The 22,553-nt window shown below is 36.6% G+C and overlaps 1 pseudogene across 1 annotated transcript; it reads left to right on the top strand.

Moving 5' to 3' along the window:
* The first annotated feature begins 4,070 nt into the window (after positions 1-4,070).
* On the top strand, positions 4,071-22,132 carry LOC104590768 (uncharacterized; annotated as a pseudogene). The gene is made up of 3 exons (XR_016077564.1): positions 4,071-4,327; positions 20,989-21,139; positions 21,219-22,132. The product of XR_016077564.1 is annotated as an uncharacterized LOC104590768 (transcript).
* Positions 22,133-22,553: the final 421 nt, after the last annotated feature.

Here is a 22,553-nt window from a genome sequence, read left to right as displayed (position 1 = left end):
CCATATTTTCTTTTTCCTCCCAACTGAAGATGGTGATCTATTTCACGGCATCGTGGTGCGGGCCTTGTTGATCCATGGAGACAGCACTCGACAAGTTCGTTGCCAAATACACAGACGACATGGAGTTTGTCAAGATCGATGTCGATGAATTAATGGTATTCTCTCACTCTTTCCCCTCTCCATTTATGCTTTATTGAATGTTTCGATGGTGCATCTGAGCGTTGAATGAATGGATGATCCGATTATGGGTTGATTGTTTTGAATTTTGATCATCAAGAGGTGTTGGATGAATTCTGATCATCATTGTTTTGAATTTTGATCATCAGGATATGTTGGGTGAACAATGTTTCGAGCTGTTTTTGGACCATTAGGGTTTCTTCTCATTTCCTTTTATGTTTTATTTTATCTTTGTTTTTCTGAGATTCGATGGATGACAAAGGAGGGAGAGGAGAGGCTATCAAGAAGCAACAACGTCCATCTTCACCAACAATTGAGGACTCCATTTATTTCTGCTCCTCCTTCTGTTCAATTGGAACAACAACAACAGTGTGAAGCATTCACTATGAATCCGAAGAGACCCAGATACGCTACCGGTCAATGGAAGCTCCTGCCTTCGTCATCCCAACAGCAACAGCAAAATCCGTAGATTACCGAGATTAATAGTAAATCGAGCTCGTCTCCGACAGATAACCCATAAGCCCAAAGTCACACCACTGCAGAATCCTCTTCTCCAATAGCCTCGACTCCCTTGCACTCTCCTCTCCCTTCTTTATTAGTTGCGTTAGGCCATGACACCAATAAGTCGGACATCTAGCAGTTTCACCAACAACTTCGAAAGGGGGAATAATTTGGTGGATTTCAAAGGAAAGCTAATGGAATTGGGTCTTTGTCGCAAAACAAAGTACAAGGGGGGTCTTTGTCATAGACCCCTTAGTACAGGGGGTCTTTGTAATTTACCTTTTTTTTTCAACCGACCTGACCTTGTTGGGTTGCTTATTCACCAAATCGAAACCTTACTCACACTGAAGTAAAACCGATTCAAACATGAAGGGTCGGTTTGGGTCAATTTAGCCAGTTGGTTTGGGCATGGGCAATGGACAAAAGCAAGAAGCTGTGTAGTGTTTAGTGTGTACAACAAAAATTTAAAATTTCTCCTCAAGTTTGGCAAGTTTAAAGCCTTACAGATCTTTCTTGCATGGCTTGCTCATCCCAAAAAGGTAATAAATAAACATACTTTGAAATTGACTCAAACTTCCCCGCTATATCTCATTTCCATGTTTCATTTTCGGTGTAAACTTTTCAACTCAAAAAAAAATGTAAAAAGGAGACGATAAGAAATCTTAAAAAAAGGAAATAATATTCCCAAGACAAAAGCAATTCCCCATTTAACTGATGTTAATTAACTTAAAGCTAACTAGGATAGGAAATGACTAGGACTAAGAAAGTAAGAAGCAAGAGGCCAATAGCCAATGATGGAAACACTCTACTTTAGTGAATTACATGTCCAGTTTGGTTCAGTTCAATTTAGTTCCTTGCAATAACTGAAACCGATCGGTGATTTTAAAAAACCAGCCAAATTGGGTTGAGTTGGTTCGGTTTGATTGATTTGGTTGGTTTTGCTCACATTCTGAACACTCCAATAGTAGAAATTGTATGCAAATCAAATCTAACGATAAAAATCACTTGCATAGATCCTCAAAGTGTGAAATTGATATCCAACGGTGTATTCTGTATGCAAATCTAACGGCTTGTGTGACTTGATTAGCTTATTATCAATAGCTTGTATGCAAATCAACATTATCACATCCACTGGACTACCAAATGAGCGACAAATTAAAACGAATTTGAAAAGTGGTCAGTCCACATGTTGAAGTGGATCGGTCCAATTGAGGTGAAACTGATCTCAGTTGCGCTTACTTACAACCAAACATTGATCTCGGCTGGGCTTATTTATGATGGAATTAAAGTTTAAAGTAGCTATATTTCATTTTTCATGAAAAGTTGTCTTCTACCACTAAAAAACTAAAAAAAAACGTTATAGTGTTTTATTTAAAATCCCTTTGTCACTCTCATCGTAGTGATAGAAAGAAGGCTTATCTTCCCTTTCAAAAAAATACAAGGTTCACCTTCCTGGACAAATGGAAATCAGAAAGAATGATTTTGCTTTGGTAACCAATCAAGGGTTAAACCTACGAAACCCTGGAATTTTTGCCACCCTTTTCCCCAAAAAATTAAGAAAAAATGCACGAATGGACGGGCTTACCGGCGTCGAACGACAAGACGGTCAATGACGACAACTTTTTTCTATCAGGATGGCTCCTCTAGAGAAGATGACAGCTATTTTCTCCTCTGCAGTGTGCGAATGGCGGATCAGGCCTACTTGTAGCCAATTCAACTGCCACGTCGACATCAGATAAGATTGGCATTTCTTGAAATTAGGGGTGCAAGTTGGGTTGGCCCGAGTTAATAATTTATACTGTTTCGGGCTCGGATTTCGGGTTGAACCTATTGAAATTTTGACAAAATTCCAATCCTAACATAGAAAGGTTGCACCCCTACTTGAAATGCAAGACCGTTTGGGGAAGCGAGAATTTGAAGCTTCCCCAAATGGCTAGATGCATTTTCACCAATTTTTTATAGACACCCGAACCAACTAGACAGTGGTTCAATTGTAAATAAATGATCACACCCAGCCGGTGCATATGTGACATCGTTTTTCTCAAAAAATGGTCACGGAAGCAAACATGCCAAATATTGATGGTATTTTGATATAAGGAAAAACTTTGGCTGTTGGGAGCCAACAACCTTTCTTGTTGAAGGAGCTTCTAGGTTGGGCACGTTATCATGAGAGTGGGCAAATTAGTAATTGTCCATTGATTTATTTTGAATAAAAACCAAAGCATACTCATGAATTGGTCAATTGCCTTGAACGTGCCCAACCCAGAAACTCTATCAATAGCCAAAGCTAACCCTTTGATATAATTTCTATTTATTTGATAAACGACACCATGCCAATGCCAAATTAACATTTATCTTATCATGCCGATTCATACACATCGATATTGAATTGCACTTATTTGTCATAAGCCGATTCATACCAATGGGGAAGTTTTATTTTAAGGCTCCCCCAACAATCACAATCAAGCATTTATTCATTATTTTGCTAATCTGACATTTAATGGCACTTATTTATCATAAAACGATTTATCAAGTAATTTTTTTTTTCAGTTTTAAAGACAAATCAAATACAAATATTTATTTAATAAACAAAGGTATATCAAGTACATTGTCATGTAATGAGCAAGATTCTAAATATCGATATATTGGATATCAATATTTTCTTTTAACTTTATTTTATTTTTTTTCAAAACCAATCAGGGGGACAGATTTAAGACTCCTCCACCCTTGAACGAGTCAGAATCCCAATACACCGGGATGCCGGCTGATACGGATCAATACTTTGAACCTTAAACTTCCCATGATTCAAAAACATTTAGAGAAAGTTTTAATCAGATACTTTTCGTTTGTTTTAGTAGATTCTCGAGCCACGGGAAGCTGAACTCACCAAAAAGCCCGGCCGCGGAGTTTCCTTGTATCCTTCGTTCCAAATCTGTTTTACCAGTCACGTGTCTTATTTATTACATCATTCACGGTATTTAACGTCTAAGTTCCAACCGTTAACTGTTAACGGTTGAAGTCCAAACCGTTAGTCCATGTGCACAATTCAAACCGTTCTCATCGAGGAGGGAATGCTCTCACAACAAGTCTCACTTTACTTCACAATAATACACCACGCCCTTGATTGCCACGTGGCTGTGTATCGTGGATCACACTAGGAAATCACGGCATTCGAGGCAATCGTACTGAATACGACACAATTCATCCGTATGGATAGCGTCGCGCTTCGTTTGAATCGAAGAATCGCAGGACATAAACCGTCAATTTCAAGCCAGCTATTACCGGACGCCATCCATACATCTAAATCCAACTTTGGATTCTCAATTAATGAATGACACGCACGCTCGATTTAAGGAGAGAGAAAATAGATAGAGTGAGGAGAGAGAAAGTAAAGAGAGAGGGAGAGAGAGTTGAGTGGAATAAATTATGCATATTTGTAATTTTGGTCAAATATTGGGATTTTGGTTTTTCGTGAGCGCGGAGAGCGGGAACTTTTGGAGCGAGAGCGAACTCGAAAACGAGCATGGCGAGCTCTGAAGATAAGCAGGAAATTGCTGCGGCGGAGAAGGAGAATCAGGTCGGTGATCAAGAAAACAAGGAGGAAGTCGTCTCGGTTGAGCTCCCGGCACCGGAAGGATGGAAGAAGAAGGTTTCGTTTCTCCAATTTTCTCTTCCTTTCGCTTTGATTTCGTTTTGTATGCTGCTGCTCTAATTCTTCCGTCTTGTGGATGCATTTAGCTTGGAAAATTTGGATCTTTTCGTTTTTTCTGGTTTGGTTTTTGGTGTCGCTGTCATCGTTTTGTTTGTGGTTGTTGTTAGGGTTTTCTTTAAGAGCTCGTTGGAAGCTTCGAAGTATGGAGTGGTAGAACAGTAATTTGTAGTTACGCTCGAAGTTGCTTGATTTCTGTATTCGGCTTTGAAATGAGCTTATATCTTTACTTTATGCTTTCCTTTCGTTCGTGTCTTCCCTCCTTATCTCTCTCTGTGCTTTGGAGCATGGTGGAGCTTGATTTGTTCTGGTGAATTTGTTGTAAATCTTGCTTTTTATGCAAGTAGCAAGTTGTGGAAACTGTGGAAGTATTTTTTTTTTGTTCAAATTGGTGAATTGAGTCGAATTTATTTGAAACCTGTTACTGAAGCGATGATATGGTGGTAGTAAGAATCATATGTGAAGTTCAGTTAAATCCTTTTATCGTTGGAGTAATTTTCCACGAATTTACTGTTTTGTGCTTTCTCTAGGATGCTTTGCTTTTATGGCATTCGAATGTTTGAGGTTTTGATTTTAGTACAGCTTTTTGACCTTAAGGAATTGGCCATTTCCTCTTGGTTTCGTGATATCTGTCTATTTATGTTTGATTTTATTATTTATCTCTTTTTAACCCATGGAGTTCTGCCTTTTGTTTGATGTTTTTCAATTACAATTGTTATCTTACATGATCATTTACTTAATGTGAATTCATTGGTGCTGCTGAATCTGTCTTCTTGTAATACTGTAATAGTTGATGTCCTTATCTATTTATGTTTATAAAAAATCCATGTTATCAATGCCATCCAATGATATGTTTTGAAGGTTTTATGCTTCATCTTAGTTTGCGGTAAATATGCATGGCATTTTTTCTAGGTAGAAGTTTGTAAAGCTGATTTGCCTTAGTCTATTTCTATGGATCTGTTTGTTCTACCTGAGTTGCAAGATCTATTTTAATTAAGCCACAAGTCATATGAACATATTAAATATGGATGAAAATTTGCAGTCAGATTTTCCAGAGTTATGCTATCCTGCTGAGGGGATTTATTTAGTGCTCACTGCTCACCCTTTTTTGTTGTTCTCCGTATTTCAAAAATATGAATTTTGATTATCTTGTTTATCACATTTAAAAGTAATAAATAAACAAATAGATTATTAAAGGGAGGTCAATGATGCCTATAGATTAATTGCAGTGAGTGTTAATGGTTTGAAAAAGTGCAGCAGCTTCATGTTTGGATAACTAGATAGAATAAGAATGGCAAGTGCAATTTCTTCATGTTGTTGTTTGAAGGAGTCTATTTTTTTCTTTTTAATTTTTTTTATCAATATTGAAGAAGTCAAATTTTGGAATACTATAGCACAATCAGGGGTGGATGCCCCAATGTTTTTGAATTTGTGGTTAGTTTTCTTATTTATCTAGTGAAAGGTCTAGGAATAAGTTAAAATGCTTTTAGAATTGGTGCAGATAAAGCAAAAAAGTTCAGAAGTTCTTAATCCATTCCCCATAGTTAAAGAAAGAAACTTCCTAGGGATTAATTAGTTTTAAATAGCATCGACTTAATTTAATATTGTTCAATTCTGTTAGTTTTAAATTCAGTCAGTTCAAGTTTTAGATACTGCCATGACACATGCAATTCTTGGTTAATGATCTCCTCCAAGTTTTATATTACCAGTTGCAAGATTTGTAAGTAACTACTATAATTAATTACTACTTAATAGTTACCAAAAAGCTTTCCTTTTATTGCAGACCTTCTTGTAGATCCACGCTATCTCATTATTGCCACTTAGTTACTAAAGAAAGAATAAACCAGCTTACCATTCACACAAATTCCATTTAGTTATACAAGAGGTATTAACTACATGCAATCTATCCAACATATATCCTTTTATTAGAACTTCAAAAGAAGAAACAACTAAATTCTAGTTAAGAGGCCCAACATTACCTACTATTGGTCCCAAGGGTCTTAGGTAGACTGGATACAGACCTAACCTTGGGCATTTTTTTTTGCACAAAGTGGCTGTTCTCACACTTGTCAACCTGGGATTTTAACATTATGCCAAGTAATGGCCCCAGCATGTCTAGTTGATTTAAATGAGGGGAAAGATATATACAGAAATGCCAACTTGGTTAAAAATTCTTAATAATATCTCTCTTTTTAAAGATGCTTCTTCAATAAAAAATGTAGTGGCTTCTTTCATGCACTCAATATTGGGGATATAAGTAGACTGCCACCATCTGTTGGCATTTTTCTCAAATTTAGCATTTGAAGCTAACCCTAATCAAAGAGGTATCAGCTATTGTTGATTATTATACAACATAATGTATCTTTTATGTGATTTCTTTAAATATAGGATTTTAAATATCTTCAACAAAATTTTACATGTTCATCAAGGATGTTCTTAATTTGATTTGTCTAACTTGTTTATTTCTTTGCAGTTTTTAAAGAATTTATTTATTATTGTTTGAAATTTTTTTATGAAATGTTCTATTTATTTCTTTTTATTCACCTTCTCTTACCCATATATAAGATAGATGCCTGGTTGATTGTGAGGTCTGCTAGGTCTAGGGCTTCCTGGTGGAACCTGGCCACCTGGCTTTAGTACAACAGGTCGCAACTATAATCATTTTTTCTTTTCAATTGCAATAGATAAGTGGAAATAAAATGTTAAACCAGGAGAAGAGTTGCCCCATGGATTTGGATGATAATCAAATAAGATGATATTATGATAATGTTGGTTGTAGAATGGATTCAGATAACAATTAAATAATATGAGATTATAATCAGTGTAAGTTTTAGGATGGATGCAGATGGTAATCCATCTATATGATTGTATGATTAATGTTGGTTGTGGATGAGTTGCCTCAAAATTCCAACAATTAGGGTTTTGCTCGGAATTTGGCATTCAAACTTTGTAAGGTGTATTGTAATGGAGAATAATGAGGATGAACAACAATTGGTAGGGATTTGAACTTTTGAAGTGATATGATAGAAACAAAGATGAAAATTCTCCAAGAAAGAACTGAGAAAAGTTAAACTAAGGAAATAAAAAACAGAAGGAAGAAGCTTAGGTTGTGTGGAGGTTCTCAAGGAGTGAGATTAAGCTTTGTTGAGAGCTAGAAGAGATGCTAATCAAAAGATCTTGATTAAATCAGTAATAGAGAATTAGAAGAGAAGAAAGAGGGTACAGAAGAAAGAGAGAAAAAAAGAGATGACAAATATTTACATAAAGAAGTGCACAAGGAAGACTTGCACCACTTTGAAAGAAAAAAACCTCTTCCTATCTTACAAGATACATTTGTAGAGAAATGATAGGTCTGGGGTTACTGTTTACTGAAATTACAGAATTGCCACTGCCAAGCTTCAGCTCACAGAGAACAGCAGAATCTGTTTTCCACATATCACACGAATCTGAGACTTCAAATACAACTTAAAAATAAGATCCAGACTCCAAAGTACATAACTATCAGACTAAACCCCAATGATATTATGTAAACTTACCAAAGTATCCCTAAAGTAGGAAATTGTTCAAAAAAATTTTGAATACTCCTAGGCTGTTTCTGGGATTATCTAGATAAGTGTCTATGCCACTTATCTGGTAGAGATGGGATCTAGGATCCCAGTGCAAGCATACATGTGCCACCAAATGGGCCATCGCTATGGTCTTTAAATGGGTTCATAGTCCTGTTATCCAAGCCCTACTTCAATCCCATGCCCTGGCCAATTTCAAATCTTAAACCCATAAAATCCAAACTAAAATCCAAACTCTAACCAAGCTCATATCTATACCTATAACAAGATCAAGGACCTGTCACCCATATCATATGTATATTCAATGTGCAGACCTAGTTCCATGGCTCACACAAAAGTTGGTGTTGAGTTAGTTCCTAGCTGGATGGAATGTATTTCTGTTGTGTCGCTTTTTTTTTTGATAACTTTCTCTTATGTCAATTTTCATTTTGATAAAATTTCTTTTACTTTATTATAGAAAAACCTATAAACCATGATCAAAGAAGTGAAATTCACCTTGGAGGGTAAATTTCTTGAAGTTCAAGTAAGACATGGAAAATTACAGCATTAAAGTACATAACCACTAAGAAATCTATGGAAAGTTATATATTTTTGTCTTCCAGGTAGATTGGCTATGAAGTAGTTCAGTAGTTGTTGAGTTTTAATGCTAGTTTCCTTCTCTCGTTGGAAAATTAGCCAATACGTGGCAGTTCATTTTCAATAAAGAATCAATTCAGTGAATAAAAATTGTTTTTTTCATTGATAAAAAAAGTTTCTTTAGCACAGTGTATCTGGGTGGTGTGTCTTCATCAACTATGCTAGAGGGGTGATGCCTTTAAATGATTGGTGTGATCCATATCTTGAATTGGAGTTTTAAGTTGAGGTGCCACAGACTTTAGTTGGTTTTGGTTCTTTCCATTATCCTTTTATTCCCTAAGCCCTTCTCTATATCCCACTATTTATGACCACTTTCTTGATATTTTAATTGTGTTGCTTAGGGATGGCAATTTCTACCCTACTTGGTGGATACCTATCCCTACCTGCCCCGACAGGCCAACAAGGTGGGCTTTTCTTTTTTCTTTTTTTTTTGCTTGAAAAACAGATTTTGAGGTGAGGGCGGTTTCTGGGATTTTAGAACCTGTACAGGTACGGGTAAGGTAAGGTACTAGGTTAAACCTGACCCTCCCTGACCCAAATATTTATGGAAGGCATATGAACTTATGTATTAGATGTCAAATTTAATAATATTTTTAATTTTATGCCAAGGATAATTGTTAGTTTATGTGTTTCCTACATGTATAAATCAAATAATTGGAAATTTTGATGTTTTTTCATGTTATTTTACTTGTTTATTGCTTATATATAATAGGAAATTAGATTTGGGTTTTGAAGCCAACCCTCGAATGCGGGGAGGGTAGGGTTAGGAAGGGTTTTGCAATTTCATGTGCAAGGAGGGTTTGGATTCTGAAAATCCAACTCACTACAGGTTTTGGGGAGGGTATGGGTTGGGAGGTCTAGAGAGGTGGGTAGGGTCTAGAATTTACAAAATCCTCCTTTAATGTGCAAGGAGGATTTGGATTCTGAAAATCCAACTCAGTATTGGTTTTGGGGAGGATGTGGGTTGGGGGGTCTAGGGAGGCGGGTAGGGTCTAGAATTTACAAAGCCCTCCCTGAACGTGCCCTGTTGCCATCCTCACCTTTTTCCTCATTCTTACTAATTTTCTATCTTTTTCCTTTTGTATGTTTGTGTTGGAAGGGTTAAAAGTAGATAAACAATGCTCTTCTCTTTGTTTTGTCTTGATATGAAATTGAGAGTAGGTATGCAATATCTTTTGTTTATAGTCTTTATTAGCATATGTATGTGATTCACTCATTTTTTTTGAACCTATTCTGTTCCTCCTTTACAATTGGATTTTTCTTGGGGACTACCACCTACTTACTGCTTTGCTTATCTTGATGTTTCTATACTTTGGTTGAACTTTGTGAACTATGCATTGTTTATAAATTGATGGTTTGCATTTACTACTAATCTTAGACTACGTGCTTCCAACAATACCATAAAATATATCACTTATGGATGTTAAAAACTGAAAATGTAAGTTCAAATTAGGAGTATTGAGTTCTTAAGCTGGAATGGGTCTAGAGATGGTTTGTTTACCTTTTATTGTTATGTTCAAACTTCAAACTGTAATGCACGGTGAAAGAGGGTATTGTGGTTTGAAAAGTTATAATCTGGGATATTTATGTAATATCTGTTCCAATAGGGGTTTATTTTGTAATTGGATATTTATAGTATTAATATAAAGCATCTTTTTCATTTGAGAGAGATAGATTTGCTTTGGTTGAAGCCCTGATTTTCTTTTCTCTTCAATATTTTCTCTTTTCTCTCCTTTCTTTTCATACCACTCATGAAAACATTGTATCATAGTAGGTAGACTTCATGAAAACGGTGAAGATGATTGTAGTTATGATTCTGGACCTGTTAGTGAATTCTTTTGTATTCTAAGTCTCTGTTTTTTTGTGCTTTTGTTTTCTTGCTTTTTTTTGCTATATTTCTTGTTACCTTTTTGTCTTGTTTGGTGCTAGTTGTTTTTTGTCTTGTTTTTTTTAGACTTTTCTTTTATAGTTCAAGTTTGTATGTTCTCGTTGTTGCGGTTCCCCCAACTTCCACCATCAGTTTGTGTTTGGATGAACTGATCTGTCAATCTGATTGCTACTCTATTTCAAACTATTCCTTTGTTTTTGTTCCTATTTTCGGATCTGATTCAATATGCCATTGGCTTTATTCTTCCCTTTTCTTTGATCAGCTTGTCTTGTGTTCAAAAGTTGAGTGGTCAACAATGGTTTTCTACTTCCAAGTAGACCACCTGTTCATGGGACGGACTTTTGGCCCAACTTTACACTGTCTTGGGCTTCAGGCCAGGCCAATTAGAATTTTGACAAAAGCCAAGCCCGAGCCCAGCCCATGAACAGGTCTACTTCCAAGTGGAGAGAACGAATTTTTGTTCTTTGGTTGGATTTTAAGTGGCTGATTGAAGGAGCGAGTTTATTTGGGAAAATGATTGTTACTAAGAGGACAAATCTTCAGATTTGAATGTCAATGACAAGGGGAGTAATTTTTTGGGTGTGAGCAACAAATGTTTGCCGGTTTGTCCAAGAAATGTTGATTCCAGTGGGTATATGTTAGCTGCACAGTGGCTATTTGAAGAAACACTTGTGAGATCTTGTGACCTTTAAGCCCTACAACACTTCTATCCTTGAATTGTTAGCAGCGCATGTTGCAATAAGGTGTTTGTTGGAATGCTTAAGTGTCTTCAATGACAAAGTCCCTCGCGCCATATACATGTTTGATAAAATGCCTAAAGGAACTACAGATTTTTGTTAAGGGGGAGTCTTAGTCTTTCTCTAAGGGTGGGCTTTGGCACAATGGTTGGGTTGCTCCACTGCAACCTGGGTGGCCAGGGTTCAAATCTTGAAAACAGCCTCTCTGTATGTGCAGGGGCAAGACTGCGTACATCTGTCCCTCCCCAGTTGGTGGGAGCCTTGTGCATTGGGAGTCTTAGTTGTTGTGTAAAGGTCAATTGCTTTTTCAAGTTATCTTTGTTTATTGTTGGGGTATTTGGAATGCTATGTTATCTAATTGTGTAGTGTTCTCTTCCTTAAACTGTAGGGGTTGTGGTTTGAGCTATGTGATGTTGGTAGTGTTTTGTTGTTGCTGGGGAATGTGTTGAGACATGATCTTGATGGTTCATTCTGTCTTGGGTAAGAGTAATGGGTTAACATGAGTGCCATGTTAGTCATGTATTGTGTAAGAACTATGAGACATCATGAATACAATCTAATCAGTTGAAAACTTGTCTTGCATGGGTGAAAGCTGTGCATGAATTGGATCCTTGTTTGTATGGTGCAAGAGTTGGTTGCTGTGATACTTAAAATCTTCAAGTTGCATTGTTCAAGAGTTGCCTTGAAAGTTGAAAGTCTAATTCGTGTTGCCACTAAGGTTGCTCAATTAGTAAGTTTCTTTACTATCTATGTCAATGCTTGCGTTGGCATCAGGGAATCAGGTCCAAATTACAATCAGTAAGTTACTTTTTTTTTCCACTCATTTTCTTCTTGCCACTCTCTCTTCTCTCTTTGCTCGTGTGCATTTGCACATGTTACTCAATTCGTCACATTAAAATCAGTTTGGCTTAGGTCTAACTTGGCTGGTTAAATGGTGGCTAAGGCCAATGCTTTTGAACTTATATGCAATAAGACTTGAATGAGCTAAGTCAAGTGCATGGCTCATGCTAATACCTTTTATCATGACTGATTGACTGGTGTGAGAGAAGAGAGTGAACCAAAAAGAAAGATGGATGTGAGAATAGACGACTTAGGGAAATAAACAAAACCAATTCTATCTAAAATGGGAGGGCTGTTTTATATTAACACTAGAAATATCCAAACTACAAAGCCATCCCAATGAGGTGGATATTACATAAAAACCCTTGATTATAATTTTTCTTCCCAAATTATCCCCATCTTCATACATAATACCATTTGAACATTGGGCACTCCAGCACAGCCCCTCAAGTGCCAGCTTGCTTGGAAGAAACATTATAACCTTGGTAGACACATGAACAACTAGTCTTTTGGGGCAACTCTTGAACAAAGAAAATTGAAGATTCCAAGTATTGGTGGCAATTAGCTCTTACACCAAACCAACAAGGAACTAGTTAGCTTGAACATACTTGTGGCTCATACATAGCTCTCGTTTCATTGCAAGACAACTCACCAAAGGATTAGATGGTACCCATGGTTGATTATGGCTTTTTTTTGATAAATAAATGAATTTTATCAATAAACTTTATGTAGTATCTTTACAAGCATCCCTTAGAGAGGCACAAGCTGCTACCTCTCATGCATAAAAAGAAGGCACATTATGAGTGTGCCCTGAACAAAGTAGACCTCTCCACCCCTTGCTTAGCCAAAGCATCCACCATCTCATTTGCTAATCTCCTCACCCATTGTATCCTCAAATAGATATTCTTGGTTAGCCATGTAAATTTTTTCATTTCAGTACGGTAGCACCGAATTATAGACTCTGGATTTTTTAGCCATTCTACCACCACTTTTGAATCCCCTTCAATCACCACGTTTGTCAAGTTTATCTCGCTAGCTATTTGACCCCTTGGATTGTGGCTAGCAGTTCTGCTTTAAGGGAGTCACCCAAACCCACAAGGCCAGAAAAAAGTCCTATAAATTTACCTTCTCCATCTCTCAAAACCCCTCCTATTCCAGAAGGGCCTGGATTATCTCAACTACTCCTATCAAAGTTCAGTTTAAAAAAACCTTCAATTGGTGGAGCCCAACCAAGCTCCATTCTGTCCTTTCTCTTGGAGCTTTTAGCAATTGCTTCCCAATTCCTCCAAATATCATCAAAAGAAAACTGGGAAAACAACTCCAGAGTTTTGATCCAGTGGATCACCCTAACTATCACACAAATCTTGATTTCTTCCTTGCTTCTCTCCTTTTCTAAGTATATTCTTGCATTCCTCTCCTCCTAGATGGTCCAAATCAAGGCTTCTCTTACACATCTCCACATTGTCCTCCCTCTTTTCTTTGGCCAAGTAAATAGGGAGGGATCAAATAACATATTAATCTCCATTGGTAAAGTCCATTTGCACCCAAACAAAGAAAAAACAAACCAAAGCCAAATATCTGCAGCAAAAGGACAGGAAATCAGTAAATGAAAGGAAGAAGATGAGGAATCACAAAAGGTCTTGAATAAAGAAGTACAAGAAAACAAACCCTTGGGGTTGGGGGCCCAAATACACTTATCAAGTATATCGGGCAAGCAAACCTCTTGAAGGAGTTTTAGACGATCAACACAAGCCAAAAGTTCGTTATCCGTAAGACCTCTACGGAAACCGAAGTCCCAACTAAGGCCCACTGGATGTATTGGTGGAACAACAAATCTTGACACACTCATTTTTGTACAAAGAAACCGAGTATAAGGAGAGGAAGAGCTCCTTTAACGGACAAGAACCAACCCAAATATCCACCCAAAATTTAATAGATACCCCAGAGCAAACATCATACCTGATGAAACGAAGAAAGTGAGGGAGAATGCTATCAACCACTTTCCAAGGTGAGGCCAAAGTAGCTTTTGTAGATACACATGCATCCCAACCATTTCCCAACCTTCCATGTATGCTAGCTGTTACTTCATGCCACAGTTTGTCCCTTTCCATCAGCCACCTCCAAAGCCATTTCCTTAGCAGAACGGTACTCATGACGGTTCACAACTCCTACCCAAGGCCAAAACACGTCCATCCATCAAGTTAACCTTTAGGCATACCCCCAACACAACAAAGTTTGAACCCCAACTACTACTATTCAAGGATGAGGACACCACACAATTAGAGATTTAACATTCCGAATACCCCAATGACAGCATAAAGGTAAATTGAAACCAACAACCCTTAGACAAATACTAAGACTCCTCTTTAACCAAAACTTGTAGTCCCTTGGGCATTTTATCGAACACATGTATAACACAAGGAAAAGAACTGTTGAAAACACTTGAACATTTCAGTACCTTAGGCATTTTATCGAACACATGTATAACGCAAGGAACACAACTGTTGAAAACACTTGAACATTTCCTAAACACCTCTAATGTGATAGGTTCCGCCAAGAAACCATTAACAGAGAAGTACAGTAGGAGTTAAGTGGTCACAAAATCTCACAAACATTTCTTCAAATAGTTGCTAAGCACATGACACATACATGGTGGAATCAACAATTCTTGGACAAACACTGTAAATAGCCAAAGAATTACTCCCCTATCCATTAACCTTCAAATTCTGAAATTCCACCCTCTTGGTTTGGCTAAAATCCTTCTAAAAACAAATCAACACCCCAAGAAAGCACTCTCTCCTTCAAACATGGACATGGACATGGGAAGTGTAATCTGATGTGTGTCCAAGAGTCTAAGTCAAAAAGGGGAGAAAACAAAGAGTTATAAACATGTCTATGGAAAAGTATATACTATTAAAGTAATTCATATTTTTAAGTTCTAACATTATATACCTACAAAAAATGTTTCCTTTGTTACTAAGTGACATTTGATACAAAAAATGGATTCATCTTGTAGATTAGCTGTTCATTTATGTTAAATAAGCTAGGAGATAAAAAGGAAATGTTATGTAGAAGTACTGTCAAGAATCTGTAGACTGTTGGGCTTTGATGCATGTTTGCCACAGCATGTTGTCCATTTAGGGGAAACTATGCAACACTTTTGGACAGCAACCCATTCCTCTACTTGGAGGCAATATAAGCAGCTGTCTGCAATTCATCTCTCAAATGTAAGATGAACAGATTATTAAAGGAAACAATGGCTGATGTTATCTAGAGGGTTATAATTGTTTAAAGTAGCTTTTGGAGAGTTTCTTAGAAATTAGAAAAGTAGAAGTTGAAATCACGTCACTTTTCTTTCAGCCTATTTTGATGGGCTAAAACTTAACCTTTTTACATGATTTGGTGTCATAAGATAGTTTATTTAGTTATCTATCCAATCTGACCTATTTCATTTAAATTTAATGTGTTCTGAGAAAGCTATGGCTGTTTTACTAATAGGGTGCCAGTCCCTGATAGGATTTCAGTCATTCTATCATCTTAGTCTCTCTTAGAAGCTATGGCTGTTTTTTTGGCTTGTTTAGTTTTAGTAAATTTAGTAACGAGTTATTGGAATTGTTTCTGAAGGTGAAGTTCTTATTTAAGTGTCCTATGGTTTACCTATTGGTTGGTCTTTATTTCCCTCTCTCCTTCCCCCTCTCTTCCTTTATTTCATCTTCTAAGCGATCCATCTCTTTGTTGTCTATTCAAACATCAAGAACTCTTTTTCTTCCTAATCTTGTGGTTATTCTTTGGAGGACAACAAGCTGTCTACTTGTTCTCTACTTTTCGTTTTTAATAATTGGAATCACCTTCCTTTACGAGGCTCATCATAAGATTCAGAAGTTGTGGGATACCCTACATGTCCTGCATCACCTATCTCTATCTGGTTGGACAACCCAAAAATCTACTCCTGCTTTGTGCTTCACATTGGGTGCCAACCTCCACACTCGAGGCCAGTGGGTTCTTAGCCTGGCCCATGTTTGGGTCATGTCTTGGAACCAGAATGAATGGAAGATTTTGGAAGAGAATATTCCAAGAATGTTTTAACTTGTTTATTTTTTAGTAGCTAAATGCAGATTTAGAAGAAAAAAGTGTGTATACTATAAGATAAAGAGGAAAGTAGAACAATTTGGAAGAGACCAGAAAAGTATGAGGTGAGATGTGCGACATTCCACTATCCTAAGGTGAGAGGATTAAACTAGCCATATGTTACTGACTGCTGGTTTTCCATTTACTCTCATTGTAACTCTTTATTTTGAGGGAATCTTTCCTTTAATACAAACCTGATTTCTTCTTTCATAAAAGTAATTAAAACAAAGAGATAGATAAATAAATGAGTATAACGAAGAGTTACAATGAAAGAAGAAATCAGGTTTGTATTAAACGAAGGAGAGATTCCCTCAAAACAAAGAGTTACAATGAAAGTAAAACATTCACATATAAATATAAAATTGAAGTATTACCACATAAAGTATCATTATCATAGTTATATAAGTATCATCAGCTATCAACACATCACTTGCAAATCAAAATTTCAGAACTAATAATTCATATAATTTGCATAACATTGACATGAACAAATATGTCATCTCATGTTCACACGAATGCAAATCATTGAAAGCAATCAAAGAAACTGTGTGCACATGAGCTTATGAAGTATACCTCGATCAACTAGAAATACATTGAGAGTACCCTCAAAGTACTTCTGTCCATTATATGTGCAAAATATTTGTACCTGTTTGTCGAATTGGGTAGTCATCATTTTCTATGTTGGATGATGTTGTGAACCTCATCTCTTGTCTTCATATGATAAAACTGTGCATACCTTGAGTAGTCATCAGCAAACATAATTAAATAGTGCATACTGCCCAAAGCAAGAATTGAGCAAATAGCCACACACATTAGAATGAAGAAGATAAGAAAGAGTCACTTCTTTTATTGCCTACCAAAAAGATAATATACAATGTTTACATAATTCTCACACCTCACACTTATGATTAGAAGTGTAGATCAAACATCTTAGGAAGCAAAAATTTCAAATACCATAAATTTGAGTGATCCAACTAAGCATGCCACAAGAAAATCTCAGCTTTATTTTAATCATAGAGCTTCTAGTTGGTTCTACATTAGGATATAGGGGCTAAAATTGGACATAAAATACCCTTTCCTCTTGCTATTTATTGTATATTAAATGAGGTAAAGTGATATTTCAGGATGTATTTATTAGTCTATTAAAAGATAGGAAAATCTTCTCAGCCTATTTTCTCCCTTAAAAAACTGTTTTCTTTGCCATTTACATCACAACAAAGTTAGGTGGACTGAAAAAAAAAGTGAAAATAACATCTAGAGTTTTTCTTTCTAAAAGTTTTATACCCATTTTACAAAAGAAACTTTGAGTCAATTTAAGTTAGAGAGCCTTTGGATTGGCCTGGATGTAACCGAAGCCAATATAGGGTCCATTTGGGAGTACTCAAACTTTGATTGAGTAGCTTTAGTTGAGCTGTTTTGAAGAAGCAACTAAGGGCTCACTTGAGAGGGATGAAGCTTTGATTGTGCTGCTTTCGTTGAACCGCTTTGAAGAACATCCATTTTTTTTTTTACTTTCTATTTTTGAAAATGCATATTATTCATGTTTTATGAAAAAATTACGTATTTTCTGTATTTTGAGAAATGTGCCATTTAATATGGTTTTATCAAATAATATGCAAATATACATATAAATATTCTAAACAAGTTTTTATGAGAGAAAGTAGACTAAGATGGCTTGGTCACATGCATAGAAGACCACCGACAACACCTGTAAGAAGTGATCTGTTGCAAGTTGAAGGAGCTAGATGGACTAGGGGTAGAACAAAAGGGACATGGTTTGAAGTAGCTAGAAATGATTTAAGTGCGCATAATTTAACAATATATGGCATTGAATAGAACACAATGGCAATACATGATTCATGTTGCCAACCCCGTATAGTTTGTATAAGGCTTGGATGATGATGATGTTATGATTTTGTCATGAATTGGAATTAGATTTAAAAGATGACATCTTCTTGCATGTTGGAACTTGGCCATACTACAGTGGAGTTAGTCCTGAAAAGTTGGCTAAGACCATACTTTTTCCCAAAATATTGTTTCTAGGCTCTAGAGTTTCTTCTTTCCAATATGGCATGTGTATGCCTCTAGATCAGATGTATAGCCCAATTATATAATTGACAGAAGTGGCTGGACAACCATTTATTTGCCAAGAAAAACTAGTCCACAGTTCAGTCATCTAAGCCATTTCTAAAGTTTGGCTGAGGAAGGACTTGAAAAGGTTTCTGTACATTTAGATTATAGTACTTGTATGCTTTCAAAGTTCTCTATGTTGGTTTTGTTTGTATCTCAGAGCTAAAATTCTGTGAATGATACTGGTCTTAGCAACTCAAAAAGTTTCTAGAGTTCAGTATGGCAATAATTTCACTTGGTGTAAGCCAAGAGACTGCTCTGAGGTGATGCAAGTCTTAGGCTCAGTTTGGAAAGAGTGCAAATACACATATGTACAGTATAAATACATACAAAATAATACAAAATACAAGGTTTTGCACTCTACAAATTTGTATTTTTACTCCTTCCAAACTGAGCCTTAGGGACAAACTGTGGCATGAATGGCTGTCTTAGCCTTAGGTCAAATTATTTTGGTGGCTTTTAGAAGATTGTAACATTGGAATATTTTGTGCGTATTCTATTGGGTGCAGATCTGAGTGGCTTCATTTAAACAAGGACTTTGGTCTCTGCATAAGATATTGTTATATTAATCTATTATTATAACAATGAAGTCATTTGTAGGAACTTAGGAGTAGCTCCAATAGGTGATAAGATGTGAGAAAGTAGACTAAGATGGTTTGGTCATGTACAAACAGCACCTGTAAGAAGTGACTTGTTGCAAGTTGAAGGGACTAGAAGGGCATGGGGTAGACGAAAAAGGACATGAATAGAATTAGTAATAAATGATTTATCCGCCATTAATTTAATAATGGATATGGCATTAAACAGAACAGACTGGTGAAACAGGATTCATGTAGCCGGTCTTATATAGTTGACAGCTTGATGATAATGATGATTGCTGTGTTTGGGCCTGGGCCAAGCTAGGCTAGGCTTGGCTAGGTTTTGGGCCTATTGCACAAAAATAAAGGCAATGGGCCTCATTTAATTCCTAAACTTGGTTTAGCTTCACGTATTTATCCTTTTATAGATGAAGACAAGGCCTTTATTCCCATTCTTGATCAATGTGGGATATGAAACAGCACTCAATAGTGAGTGTTACGATTGAGTTTTCTCCCAAGTCTCACATTGCTCAAGAATGGGGATGAAGGCCTTGCCTTCATCTATAAAAGGTCTTGCCTAGGAGGAAAATTCTCATACTTGAGTTGACTCTTGTGTTGGCATGTGCTGACTTGTGTTGACTCATGAACATTTTATGTGTTAAAAAATTTATATTTTATATAGAATAGTAAATGTTTAATGTAAAATTAAATATATTTGCATACATATAACATAAAATAACCAATCGAGGGCTGGCTTGTTGGTGTGTTAGCTGGTTTGTTCCAGTGCTGATGCGGAATCAAATCCCACAACCAGCACTTTGGGGAAAAAGGGGTCAGGGGAGTTATTAATGGCGCATAGCACCAAATTCCAATATATATAATATTAAGTATATATAATGAATAACATTTTATAATATAATAATATTTTATATTTAAGAATACATATTATATTATATTGTGGGCTGGGCTGGTCCTGGGCTGGGGCTTGAAGTGTTGGGTAGTTTTTTTGATCAGTAACAATTAAGGAACTTCATTAATGCTTTTAAGCAGGATTTACAAATTTACATGATGAGAATTATTAATGTGAACGATTTACCCCAATAATTTTTGTTTTAGACCCCCATGTATGTTGGCCATGTGAATTTGCTTTATTGGCTTGTTTCTTGTGATTTCTTTTCTGGTTACAGTTTCTGGTTTCTGCTTTATGAATTTTGTAACCTGGCTGTTGACTCCAGCCAAAGTTGAGATGGTATCAGAACTTCCTTGTTGTCTCTCCGTTCTGCATATTTGACAGGACCAACCAAAATCTAAGAAACTAATATTTTCCATAAACACATGTTAGGATTGTTATGCATATGCTTCAATTGTCTAGTTCTGGTATTCTATGTTCTTAACTCTTTAAAAAATGAAATTGGAAGTTTCTCAAGCGTGTCAGTTTGTTGTTTTTACACTTTTTGTAGCAAGTATGCTGATCATGCAGAGGGAGCTTTGTTTGGAATCCAATTCTGAAAATTTTGATTTTAGGTCTGTTCTGCAGATTATAAGTATGCCTTAATAGATTTTAATGTGAATCTGATATCTGCATATGGGAAATGGGTTCAAATGAATGTCTTATGGTTAAGACAGAAGTTTCTCAAAGCTGAAAAAATTATCTGGAATATAATAATTATTAGTTTTCAAAGTCGTCTTGAAACGATTTTTGGTACCTTAAGTCATGGAACATAACATCATTTCTGGATGATAAAATCTTTGACAGACAGCATAGCTTCTTAAAAGGCTTTTTATGGGGTGTACAAGTTATAATTTGTGATTAAAATAGTTGGTCTTGCCATGGACAATGGTTGGTTTATGCTTGAGATCACTACTTTCATTGAAATCAAGTATTCACTTTTGAGTTCCTTATGACACTTTGTTTTATCCCCCCAGTTCTATATGTTTCTTCTGATAAATTGCTCTCGTTCTTGGGTTCCTGGTGAGTGTAGTAAATATGATGACTGAAACAATTGATTTGTAAGGATGGCACATATTATTTCTTTTTTCTATTTTCCTTCTAAAGTGAATCTTTCTTCAATTTTGTAATATTTATTGCTGTTTGCAGTTCACTCCAAAGAAAGGTGGGACTCCCAGGAGGAATGAAATAGTCTTTATATCACCTACTGGAGTGGAGATCAAGAACAAAAGACAGCTGGAGCAGTTTCTAAAGGCTCATCCTGGAGGACCTTCTGCCTCTGAATTTGATTGGGGCACTGGTACATCCCACCTTTTATATTTCTCAAATGTGCATAGACGTATTTGAGTGAGAAACTCAAAACTTTCTCTGTTATGTAGGCGATACCCCAAGGCGTTCTGCAAGAATCAGTGAAAAGGCAAAGGCAACAGAAACCCCAGAAAGTGAGCCCCCAAAGAAACGGGAGAGGAAATCAAGCTTGAAGAAAGGGACAAAAGAAAAGAAAGACGGTGTAGATGGTGAAAGTGAAGCTCATGAAGATGAAGCAGCTTCTGCAACTGCAGAAGGCACCAAGGCAAGTGCAGATGTTGAAATGAAAGAAGCAGAGGATACAGGGGACAAAAAGGAAGAATCCCCTGTGGAGAAGGCAGAGGTTGAGGATGTTGTGAAGCAGGATTCAGAGCAGAAAAAAGAGGAAGACATTGAGGAGAAGAAACCTGCTGATCAAGTAGAGGCTGAAAATAAAGAGAATGCAGTGGAGCAACAGGCAGAGTCGAAGACAGAAAAGGCAGCATCTCCTGCAAAACAAAAAGAAGTTAAGGAAGTGGATGCGGTTTCTGAAAAGGAGGATAAGGTGGAAGAGTCACCCTCGAAGGAGGCCAACGTGCAAGAAAAGGTCTGTGCAGTGAAAGAAGCTGAAACAGAAGCAAAAGCAGGAGAAAGTTTACCTGACAATGGCAACCACAAGGAAAACCTAGATGAATCAAAACCCATTGAGACTCAATAAATTGTGAGGATGCACACCATCAACCCAAGGCATTTCCAGTCAGTTGTTGAGAACTCTTAGGACTTAGGCTCTTCCGTGTATTTCATCCTTTTATTTTTTTCCTTTTCTTTTCTTTTTTAATTTATCAATTTAGGTAGGATCTCTAGATGGTGATGATACTGTGTTGCAATTGCTGTTCAGGTTCCTTACATAATTTGCCTGATGACGGCCTTGTTCATTTGCAACGCCTTGTGCCATTGTAGTTGTAGCTATTATGGTCTGCATAGTTCAGCAACCTTTTTGACACCATTTGATGTGAACTTGTAAACGCATGATTCTTGACAGTGTTAACTTAATTATGATCCCATCTCCATGTATTTTATTGGCTTAGTGATTCACTGATAAGGTCTCTCTCTTTTTTACATTTATTACCTATCTCCTTTTGTTACAGCTCGTCTATGCATTAGAAGGGTTATATTCTATTAGTTTCTGTATTTGTTATCTTAGGTGCCAACTTCTGCTAAGAAAAGGCAAATTACCCCACCTTGTACCAAAGGCCAAGGGTGGTAATATGAATTGACGGTGAAAGTAAAATTAGTAAATTGCGAATTGCCCATTTGAGATTCAATGGACCGACAACAACGTCAAAATGATGAAAATAACTTTTCTAAAGCACAAAATGTTCACAAGGCGTCTGAAGGCTGGAGAGAGACGTGGAATGATATTTCAC

This window comes from Nelumbo nucifera, chromosome 6 (genome assembly GCF_055504915.1).
Source record: "Nelumbo nucifera cultivar China Antique chromosome 6, China Antique-T2T, whole genome shotgun sequence".
NCBI classification, from domain to species: Eukaryota; Viridiplantae; Streptophyta; class Magnoliopsida; order Proteales; family Nelumbonaceae; genus Nelumbo; species Nelumbo nucifera.
This window is presented reverse-complemented; position numbering and strand designations above follow the sequence as displayed.